Raw genomic sequence first — 12,713 nt, forward strand, 5'->3', positions numbered from 1 at the left:
CAAATACTTTTATGCAATACAGACTGCTTAGAGAATGTCAATTTGAATTTAATACTCCTATTTAACAAATAAAGAAGCCTTGTACCGAAGAATATAGACTAGTACAAAACTGGACATACACGCCACTGTATCGAAACCTTACACCGTACAACTTCGGTACCTGAAACAAACACCTATTTTACTGTTTTGTACTTAAAAGATGTTTTTTGTATCCCAGTGGATGAACAAAGCCAAACAATCTTTGCCTTCAAATGGGAAAACCCCATGATGGGAAGAAAGGTGCCGTTGTGTTGGACTGTGCTCCACTAGGGTTTTTAAAAAAAAAAAGCAAACAGCGCTACTCTGGTAACATGTTGACAAAAGACTTAGAACAATGGTGGGGTAAGAATGATGATGCAACTCTGTTACAATGCATAGCAGGAAAGGGAGAATCAATTGGTGAAATACCGAAATGTTCAAGAGATACAGAAGGATGGTGGGCAAGCTCAAATTAGCAAGTTCTTACTACAGTCAAAATGATGGAAGCTCTTCTCAAGGAACTACATGAAGAAACTCAGCTGGGAGATGATGCTATGATCAGCAGTGCTATAGAGATACGCTATAAGGCCAAAAGTGCAATCAAGTGCGGACCTAATAGTAAGAAGATGTCAGACCTGCTGCACAAACAACCTTAAGATTTAAAGCAAGCTACATATGGGTGAAGCAAAAAGGGGAATAGCCCCCGGGGAGCACTGGCAAATAGATTTCTCTGAGTTGCCAAAGTGTGAACAGTATAAAGATCTACTTGTTTTAGCAGACACATTCTCTGGGTGGTCCGAAGCTTACCCTTGCCACAACAATCAAGATAGGCAAGTCATTAAAATTTTGTTAGAAGAAGTAATTCCTCAGTTTGGAATCCCTGAGGGTTTATTCTCCAATAATGGACTCATTTTATTTTAGAAATAATCCAAGGGGTGTCAAGACTCCTCTAATTGAAATAGGATCTACATACCTCTTGGAGATCAGAGTCTAGTGAGAAGGTAGAAAGAATCAAGACCCTTAAAACACAAATTTACAAAGTATGTTGAGAAACACAGCTTAAATGGGTAGATATCCTATCAATTGCCCTGATGATTAAGATCAATCCATGAGTAAGAGAAGAGATAAGCCCCTTTGAAATACTTTATGGACAATACTTTATATCCCATCAATGAGGTGGGTAGATGGAGTGATCAGATATACATTAAAGGTGAAGGAATTTTGAAAGATTATTTGTTCTCTCTCTCGTGGGTTTTATCCTCTTTACACAGGTATCTCAACCAGGTATCTCTCACTTCCTTTGAACTCTTAGGTACATAACTTCATGCCTGGAGATTGGGTTTACATCTGGACCTGGAAGGATGAACCACTAAAAGAAAAGTAGAAGGGATCAGCTCCTGGATCCTCTACATGAGAGTGAAGGGAGCTCCACCAGGGGAACAGTGAACATCTGTTACAATGGGCGCACTAAAGCTAAGACTTTCTAGAAACTCTGTGGGCTAAGAACTGTTTATAGTTATAATATGGTTTATGGTAACACTGATCTTTTCAAACTAAATCACAATGACAATAAGAATATTAATGAAGATACTCTTGCTTTTACTGTAATCAGACACTCTATACCATATCTGATCAGAGTTGATGGAAACACAGGAACAATGAGAAAGCCAATAAAAAACCTTATATTGCCAATAATTGGCAATCATATAATGACAAAAACAAATAGGTACCTTATTTCTGTTACACCAGCCATGTTATAGAATATCTTCTTAATGTAATGTGACAAACTATCTAAAGGGACATGCCTCTACAGTCATCAAAATGACGAATCAAACTCAATCAAAGGAAAGGGAAAGCTGCTTTTTTTTATGGTATTGCCCTGCTCCCCCCCCCCCAAAAAAAGCGTGATGTCCTCTGCTGTCTGTACTGCTTATCTTGTTTTCTTCCACCTTGCCGAACATCCTTCCAGTGGCTGTAGAAGAATACCCTGCCTATTTTCACCCTTTTCCTCTATCTGGCAACTTTGTTACTCGGGTGCCTTGGAGGTGTAACTATCCTCTTCTTCCTGTGGTGATCACATTGCTCACATAACAACGTAAAATTTCGTCTGGCTATGTTATCACAGTATTGTAAAATGATAACATACTGTTGGTAGCTACACCACTTTAGCACACTTACTTTCAGGTTAAAGGCAAGTTGATATATTAATTATATCCTAATTAGTAGATTTTTAATTGACATGTATCACTGACCTCTGCATTGGCTACAATAACAAGGTCCATCAATATCTATAGATTGTAACCATAGTTTTCATTTAGAGTGTCAATGTAAAGTAACTTCTTGGCAAGGAGACAGTGCAGTTTTGAAAAGTATATGGAGTCCTTCTATGTTAAAAGCCAGCACAGGATATGAAATATATCTCTGATAGCTTTGGCTGCTACTTGTTCCTCTTTCTTCCCTGACTGTCATGTTACCTCTTGGTATCTTGTATCGGGCTAAATATTTCTCTAAGAAAAACTGTATCATTTAATGAAGGAGTTCTGTCTGCCTTGGCGAGGTGACTTGCATGTGCTTCTCTCGTTTGTCTGGATACTATCTTCTTTTTCGTCTGAATGCCAGCATTTCTTTTATTCTATGCATAATCCTTATGATATTTCCAAGAGGTTGTTCAGAAGTGTTTTGCTAAATTCATTCTTCTGTCATTGATTTTCTAAGTCTTCAGGTTGACTAGTCTTCCCTTTCCCTACTCAGCAGCTTCTCTTGCAGAAAATTTCTCAAAGGAAGGACTTCTACAGTTTTTTAACAACCTTTCACCCAAAGTTCCTTACAAGTAAATTTTAAAGGACCCTCTACCATAGTCCCCCATTTTTTAAAGTCATCCAGCTAGAAAAAGAAATAGCAAATAACACAAATTAAATAGAGAAGTACTGATTTTTAAAGTTAACCATAGTATAACTGTTCTTTTTCTTTATACTTTTAGATAATTTGTTTAAAAATTTTCAGTTTCTTGCAGACTACTCTGCCTGGTTTGATGTTGCGCTCCTATATATCCGAGTAAGAAATTGTTAATGGAATACAATACCTTCTCCTAATTCCTAACTGTTAATGGAAGATGAAGAATAAAAATCTATGTTTTCAGAATGCTAAAATAAAAGAAACTAGAACATAAATTATTAAACCATTTTCAAAAAATTGTTTTATGCCTGCATTGGAAGATGTATTTTGGATGCATGAAATGGTCTGCAAATAGGCATAGGCAATGGTGTTAATAATTAAAATAGATTCTTGTATTCTGTACAAGAATGTACGCTGAAGAACAGGTATTTGCATAGTGTAATCATGAAGTCTGTCACTTGGGAGACGCAGTAGTGTATGCAGCAACCAGTGTGCAGCCAGAAGAACCCAGAATTTAAAGTTATATTTCCCAGATGAACTATTTGATTTTGATTTGCCCTGTCATTAATATCTCTACCATTATCATTAAAGATAACCTTGAAATAGTGTATGAACTTCACTCAAAAATCATCCAAACATTTTACGTTTCAATGTAAATGAAGCATGATGTAAGCAAAGTGCTTCTTACTTTCCCAAGTTTTTGCATCCTTTACCTGTCCAGGTAGTCCCTCCTTATAGAGGCTCTGTTTTATTTTCTGTGTGTCTTTGCAGTCAAGTGCAGGAGGTTTCTAAGGAGGCAGTAACAAAGAGAAGCAAAATAAAAAAAACTGGCCTAGAGACATAGCAGGTAAAAGAATTAGTTCTGGTTTTGGGACTGAAGTTGATAAAAAGTGTAGCAAAAGATTTGTGCCAAATCTTCCAAGGCTTGGATATTTCAGCAGTACTCTCCCTGTGAAATGTCACCTAATTTATTTTATCCAATCGGATTAATTCACTTTGAGAGTAAATCAACTAGAAAAGTATTAAGTTGGATATATTTTTCAATCCCAAGGTATCAAAAGAAAATGGGATGTTGCAAAAACTACAAAGTAGTCAAGGAACTAGCCTTCCAAAATCAGTAAACAAATTTAAAAACACATTTAATTAAGAGTAGTTATTTATACAATGTCCAGTATTTAATCAGCATTTGAAATGAAAGATAATAAGAACTCCTAAAAATCTTGAAATTCTTTTAAGAACTTCACAGAAAGCCAGATTTAAGTGATGCTTTATTCTGATTCTGGGCATGGCTGACTCATGGCTGAGCTTCATCTCTTGCTAGCCAACTCTCAGCTTACAGATAGACTGTTGAAGTCAGCTCAGCAATATCTTTGCCTACTTAGTCAAACTGAATCTTAGCTGTTTTGTGAGATTGTGAAGTAGCTGAAAAATTATATTAGTGGTACTGGAAACAGATTTTGTAAAATGAGTGTCTTTTTGGTATTTTGTACTATATTAAAACATAGTTTCAAACCACAATGGAACAAGCACAGTTTCTCTGGTGTGTAAGTTCATACTCAGGAACAAAAATGTTGACTTAGAATTACAGATGTTGCAGAAAAACTACTTGCAAGAAGTACATAATGAAGACAGTTATTTCTGGATCAGTTCCAGTTTACAGAAGCATTGCTTTCTCATGTGTGAAAAAGGCAATGTTCAAACTGATGAGGTGGGTTAATATTTGGTGTTCCAGGAAGATATGTGGCATGGCTAGAAGCAATATAATATGGCAAAAGGAAGTTGAAGTATTTTTATACCCTCTTTATTCTTAGCTCATTTGAAGGCAAAGGCAGTCCTTGGGATAAATCAGCTTGCCTGGATTCCCTATAGCCCCAGTCTAGCACAGAAACAGCAGGTCTGACACTTTTTTTCAATCTCCCGTAACTCACGTCCAGCTCTACTCTTATGTTTCTTTCACCTACCTATATCTGACCCATACGGCCAACTCTGGGAAGAGACTGATGTGAGAATATACTGGGGAAATGCTGAAGCCTAGCCCAGGCGGCTATAGCAGGACATAATTCATAAAAATTATATAAATCTTTCTAAAAATAAATGTTTTTCTTGCTCAGAAAAAGGGATAGAGATTTGTGATGGAACAGAGGAAAGAAGAAATAGCTCCTTCTGAGGAAGTACTTGCAAATGGTTTTGCATTTTCTGAATGCAAGTGTAGGTCATGCACTGTATTCTGTTACTGTAACAGAAGTGCCGTTTTGCTGCTGGTGCAATGGCAAGGTTTGTGTTGCAGTCCTCGATATTGTTATAGTAAGAATAACTTGTTTTATTACTTATGTTTTATATCTTCAAAAGATGATATTCACTCATTCAGTAGAAAATCAAGTGCTGGACTATTTCAGATTCCAAGTAATTTACTTTCTTACAAGTAAAATAGCCCAATAAGTAAGATAGTCTAACCTCATGTTCTTTAAATTAGTTAAGGGTTTTTAAGGTGGTTTTGAAGATAGTGCACTAACTAACAATTTGTTACTTGGGAACAATGTTCATGACATTATGTCTTATTATTAGCAGGACATGATATCTGAAAGATATCAATATCTGAAAGAAATCTAAATTTCAGTGTGTATAACTTGTTTAATCAGATTTATCCTTTCTAATTTTGTTCTGCTGTCTGTGATTCATATGCAGCCATACTCAGTAACCAAATGCATTTCAGTCCCAACAGTATTTTTTTTTTTCTTTAGGTTGAAGATAAAACTGTCAGTAAATGAATCCTCATCCTGTGAAATTAAGGTTTAAATGTAGACTATTTCACTTTAAAAATGAATGTTACTCTTTTAATTAAATAATAGCATATGAATAAATGTTCATAATATTTTATAAATTTTAATATATTATCTCCATAGACTTCAGATAGCTTTAAAGTAACAAGAGCAAAGGAGAAATACTTAAAAGCAAAAGATCAGTAAGACCTGTTGGACAAAGTCTGTTTGTCTTCAGCATCCTGCTGGAAGCAGGATTAGCTCCAAAATATTCCTCTGAGAGTTGAGGAACCATATTTACAAGCCAAACCTGCTTATTAGGCAGGTGAATATTCTAGGAGTATTTTAAATGTGACAATGGATGCTTAGTAATTGACACTTCTCCTCTTCCTCTCTTTTGTCAAAAAGTGTTGTGGTTGGCTTTCTTTTGGTTTAGAGCAGCAGTGCTACTAATGTTTTGTTATCTCTATGAAATCCTCAGACTCAACGTTACAGACAAGTGAATTTTTTTGCCATTCACATATTTCTTCCTTTCAATAGTTATGTATATAAAAATTTACAAGATATAAATAATCTTCTTAGAAAATTTACTTAAGTATGTAAAAATATTTTTAATACTCAAAGTACTTGAGCAATGTGTGGTGCCAACTTATGATTAAAATCTTTTAGACCTACAGACACAAGGTGGTAGTATCAGCCTTTCGTAATAATTGTTTGGGGTGGCATTGCTTTCAGTTAATAGCCTTCATTAACTCTTCTCTCCAAACAAGGGCTAGAGAAAATCCTCATCATTTGATTTTGTTCCTGGTAACATTCAGTGTATATCTAGAACTACTCATGTATCAATCAAATACTAAACTGGTAAATTAGAGAAATGCAAATGAAATCAAAGTAAGGACCTCTCCCAGCAAGGTAGACAAATTTTATATTTTTCTGGTTTATCACATTTCTTCATAAATTCTGAGACTACTGAAGAGTGAAAAAAAAAAAGGAAAAAAAAAAGAGGGCAAGGAAGAGCTTCAGGCAAATTGTCTTAAAGATACTGTGTTTACCATGAAATATGAATCCTATATCTCTAGCATTCTGACAAGTTATCAAGATCTGCATAATTTTTAGGAGTCTGCAGGCATTTTACTCTATAGAAATCTCACAATGAACATTGATCCTGAGTGTTAGATATTGTTAACTCCTTTCATTAAAAAAACAGGTTTTATGCATAAGGTAGTCTTAGCAGCGTTAAGAAAAATAAAGTTTTGAATCTACTATTTAGCACTTGTCCTTTCTTTCAGGAAGAAAATTAACATGCTTTTAAAATAATTCTCCAGTACTTTATGACTTTATACTATATTTCGGAGTAAGATTTTAGGTCAAGACATAGGCTTGACATTTATCTTGTTGCTCTGGGAGATTGTCTGTAGTATGGTATCCATCATCATATTCATATAGTCACACCAAATTGTGGCAGTTCATCCCAATGATCACTTAATACTCTTGTACTACCTCTAAGAAACTCCAGAACTACAGAATATTTTTTTTTTTCCACCAGTTTGTTGTGGTGGCTATTCTTTCATCTATAGTCATCACCTTGTGATATTACAGAAAGTTCAGTTCATTCTTTTTCAGCTGCAACCTGAAAAAGTAGTAGAAGAGGAAATGGTCGTGTCTGTGTTAAAAGAGTTGGATGGTAGAACGGTCAGCTGGAGCAGGTTGCTTAGGGTTGTTTCAAGTCAGGTTTTGGATATCTCTAAAGATGAAGATTCCATGACATCTGTGGGCAGAACCTGTTCCAGTGTTCGACCATGTTCTCAGGAAAAAAAGTTTCTTCCTTATTTTTAAATATTTCCTGTGTTTAATTTTTTGCACATTGCTTCTTGCCCTGTCATTGGACACCACTGGCTTTCTTTTCTTTACTTCTACCATCAAGTATTTATACACATGAATAACATTCCAGAAAGCCTTCTCTGGTCCAGGCTGAACAGTTCTAGTTTTCCTAGCCTCTCTTCATCAGACAGATGCTCCAAGACCTTAATCTTCTTTGTGGTCCTTCCCTGGACTTGCTGCAGTGCACATTCCTGTCTGTCTTTTAGTGGGGAGCCTGACACTGGGCCCAGCATCCAGATGTTTCTCCAGGGATAAACAAAGGGGAAGAATCACCTCCCTTGACCTGCTGGCAGGGCTCTTCCTAATGCAGCCCAAGATGCTGTTGGCTCTTTGCCACAAGGGCATGTTGCTGGCTCATGGTCAACATGCTGGGACATGTCCCAAGTCATAGAATCATAAAATCATAGAATCGTAGAATCGTAGAATCATAGAACAGTTTGGGTTGGAGGGGACCTTAAAGATATTTAGTTCCAACCCCACTTCCATGGGCAGGGACACCTTCCACTAGACCAGGTTGCTCAAAACCCCATACAATCTGGCCTTGAACACTTCCAGGGATGAGGTATCCACAGCTTCTCTGGGTAACCCGTGCAGTGCCTCACCACCCTCATAGTGAAGAATTTCTTCCTTTTATCTAACCTAAACCTACCCTCTTTCAGTTTAAAGCCATTACCCCTTCTTCATTACCACTACATGCCCTTGTAAAGAGTATGATTTCTTGTAAAGAGCCAGATTTCTTGTAGGCCCCCTTCAGGTACTGAAAGGCTGCTTTAAGTTCTCCCCAGAGCCTAGGGACAGGATGCATAAGTCCAATACTCTCAGCCTGTCTTCATAGGATAGGTGCTCCATCCCTCTGATCATCTTTGTGGCCCTCCTCTGCACTTGCTCTAACAGGTCCACGTCCTTCTTATGTTGGGGGCCCCAGAGCTGAAAGCAGTACTCCAGGTGGGGTACTGAGTACAGAGTACAGGGGGAGAATCACCGCTCTCAACCTGCTGGCCATGCTTCTTTTGATGCAGCTTGCAATAATGTTGGTTTTCTGGGCTGCAAGAGTACATTGCTGGGTCATGTTGAGCTTCTTGTTCCTCAATAAGTTTTCAGATGACACCAAGTTGAGTGGGCGTGTTGATCTGCTTGAGGGCAGGAAGGCTCTGCAGAAGGATCTGAACAGGCTGGATCGATGGGCTGAGGTCAATTGTATGAGATTTAATAAGACCAAGTGCTGGTCCTGCACTTGGGTCACAACAACCCTATGCAACACTACAGTCTTGGGGAGGAGTGGCTGGAGATCTGCCCAGCAGAAAAGGACCTGGGGTTGCTGGTTGACAGGCGGCTGAATGTGAGCCAGCAGTGTGTCCAGGTGGCCAAGAAGGCCAACAGCGTCCTGGCCTGTATCAGAAATATTGTGGCCAGCAGGAGTAGGGAAATGATCGTGACCCTACACTCAGTACTGGTGAGGCTGCACCTCAAATACTGCAAAAGAAGTACCTCCTCACTTTTTTTTTAAGATTATATCTCTTTTAGATGCCTGTATATCTAGCCCATCTGTGCTATACAGTTGTGTAACATTCCTGATAATGAACACCACACAAAAGGAAGGAATATCTGGTTTTCAGTGGATAGTATTTGCTTTTCGCACTTGAAATACCAGGACTGCAAGATACAACTTGAGAGTAAATCTTTGTCTATAGAGAAGGTTAGGCTTATCTTTCATTATTGAACTCAGGCTTTTAGCAATCTGACTTTATATGAGGACACATAGTCTAATAAATACAATATAAAATCAAAGTTATCTTGTCTGTATTTCAATTATTTGTCCATAAATTGATGATGCGGTTAATGCTTAACCAGCCACTCACTGTGTGTGAATGTGTAACATGTGATACTATGGTCTAATTACTTTATGGACATGAGTTTAGATTTCCTTCATTACTCATATGACAAGGCTACAAATCAGAAGTGCCAGCTTCTCCCAAATGAATGCCAATAAAAACCTGTTATGATTCTCAAGGATGGATTATCTGTGACAGGATGATTGAGCAATAGCCAGAAAACAGCTGAATAAGAATAGCTCCTGGTAAATCAGCCCATCAGTTTGATGACTGAATTTTAATTAGGAAGCCTAAGTGTTTTCTCTAGGACTTTGTTTGAACTATGTATAACTTTTATGACCTGATTCAGTTATAGGAGAGCAATGAAAATTTTTTATTTATCTCTAGTTTAATTTAAGTTTGGTTAGAGATGAATTATGAGTATTAGAATAGTAAATATTATCAAATTAAGGGTCTCCATTGATATAGAGTCTGAAGAGGGACTTGGATTTGAGGATTATATTATTTCAGCAGTTTTGGTGAAAGTTCATTTCTTAAGCAGGGAAAACTCTGCTATCAGAGTTTTTCTTGCATTCCCACCATGTGGGTCAAAAGTAGATTTTAAGATGCTTCCAAAATAAAACTGAATTCCTGTTAAGTCTGAAACACAACGAGAACTAGAAATTCCAGAAAGCTGTGCAGATGTGGAGATCTAGGTCTGAACACAAGCTTCTTGAAATCCAGATCCAAGCCTTTCGATTTAAACCATCTCCCAGCAAAGCAAAGTAACAACAGCTTTAGCTTGCAGCTCTAATAAAGTGAGATGAAAGAAATGCTAAGTTTATAGACAGGCATTATTTCTCACCATTCAGACTTAACTGGATCAATACTTCTTTCTTAAATTACATTTTCACTTTAAGAAGGAGACTGTCACTTTTCATTAGTTGCATTAATACTAAGTGTTCCCAAATTTCAGAATGAAATAATTGTGTTAAACTAATATGTGATTGAAAATAGTTACAGTTATATTGATTTACGCTGTAGCTCTGAGAATGGAATTTGCAAGTTTGGCAGGTTTGTAAAATAGAACCTTTTAATAAATCCAGAAATATCAGTTATTCTATAAAACTGAGCATTTAACTATTCCATACTGCATTTAGTTATTAGAGAAACAGAAGCACTGGCAATTTAAAAATGCTCTGAAGTCATAAAGATATATTTCTTCTTTTACATTTTATATCCCCTATATGCAGGAATATGTTTCTAGGATAAAATTAGAAACAGTTAAGCGATTTACTTTAGATCTGTGTGAAATATGTTTATCTGATTCGTGTGATGAAGTGTAATCTTCTGTACTTTCATGGATTTCTCCTGCACCATAAAAAGGGGTATTTTACAGGAGAAAGTTAAACTACTTTGCTGGTGTATCAGCTCAAACCAGTTTGACCACTGACTGCATAGTATTTTGTAAAGAAAGTGCATGCATAAGGTTTGGGGTCATCCTGGGGGCACGCCGAGGAAGATTCGAGAAGACTCTAGCAGGAGAAGAGGGCATGCGCTGAAGAAGACACGCCTGTTCATTAATATGTAATGGACAGGATATAAACCAGGAACAGGAACTGTACCATGTGCGTCTTGGTGGAGCAGAGATTCCCGGCGCACCCAGCGCTGTTTGCTTGCCTCTATTCGCTTAATAAATTGTAAATTTGAATTGGAATCCTGTTTGGGACTAAATCATTTATAACATCTGGATGTAGCAACTACATTGAATGTGAGAGGAAAGATTAAGTCATGTATCCTAGAATATGTGTGCTACTCCTAGTAGATTGGATGTGTATATAGAAGAGTGGGACCACATCTGGATTTTACTTTCTAGCACCCACCATTATGTTCTCATGAAAGAGCAATGCTTTTGAAATATAAAATTTGACAGAAAGAATTTTTATTCTTCACCTTCTCTTCTCCTCTTCCTTTCTCATAACATGGTCTGAAAAGGCTTAAAGTCTAGGGTTTTAGGTTTTTTTTCAGTTGTGCTGTTGTTTTATTTGCCATTAAAATTTATTGTGGATCTCAGTGTACAGTTGCTCCACTTCTGTTTCGTTATTTGGCTATCCTACAATCTAAGAAGTAGTATAAATCTAGGATCAAGACTTTCCAGTAGCGACACTTCAGCTGATTAGCTAGATAATATCTCTAGTCTCAGAATATGTATAATTTATTTATATAAAACTGAGACTAGAGATATTTATATAAATTTAGAAATTCATATAAATCTAAGAGACACCTCTTGTATCACTGCATTATATAAATTTATTATTCTCTCCCATAAAGGTAATTATGTCATGTAATTTTTTTCCTCATAAGTGTTATTTATTCTTTAGCTTCACATATAACCATAGCTTCACATATAACATCTTTTGTGATGTCCTTGAAAAGCATATTTGCTTATGGAAGGTCTTATTCCAATGATAATCCCAGGGACCTGGTCTGAAGGTTTCAAACTCAATAGGGAGAAACAGTTTTCAGATTAAAATTCAGAGATCAGAGAAGTAAATATCTGAATTTTAAAATGAACTGTATAGTTGTTCTACATCACTGTTAGGGTTTTAAGGACAAAAAAAGCAGTATTTCTTTGTTCAAAATAAATAATTCCAAATTAGATATCATACCATTTTTAAAGAGGAATAGTCAAAGTATTTATATCTTTACTATTTGCTATAGCAAATAATATGTAGTATATGCAGTATTAGACAGAAAGATAAATCTGCAGACCTTGGAATAGATCAGAACAGAACAAATACACCGCATGAACAAATTATTGGCAAAAAACTACGTTAGCAAAGTGAGACTTGAATGGAGAGTTCCACGATACACATGTGCCAAATTCCCATTTATCTTTTATAATAGTGGAATCTAGAAGCCATATTATCTGGAGTTGTTAGATGTATTTATTTCCCTATAGATGCAGCCTAAATTTTACTCTGTCAAATAATTGGCAGAATACCAGTCTTCACTGAATGCCATTTTTTATCCAAACAAGAAATCCTGTGTTATAAAAAAAACCCAACAACCCTGTCAGTCCTGCTTAACCTCCATTAGAGATTTCATCAATTTGTCTGTCACCTCTGAAGCCTAAAAGCTGTTACTTGGTTGCCATAAACTGGAATGGCTGATGGTCATAGTTATTCTGGTGGATAAAGGCTGGAGCTGAAGTGTAAGGAAAATTAAAAAAAACCTTGCTGCTTGCTTTGTTTGTGCTGTATCTAACACTGTACTGCAGATAAAGTCTAAGGTTTTGCATATGGCATTGTCATTCTGTTACTTTTCACACGTATGCCTTCAAAACATT

The sequence above is a fragment of the Phaethon aethereus genome, assembly GCF_964289735.1.
Source record: "Phaethon aethereus genome assembly, chromosome: 1".
Taxonomy (NCBI): Eukaryota; Metazoa; Chordata; class Aves; order Phaethontiformes; family Phaethontidae; genus Phaethon; species Phaethon aethereus.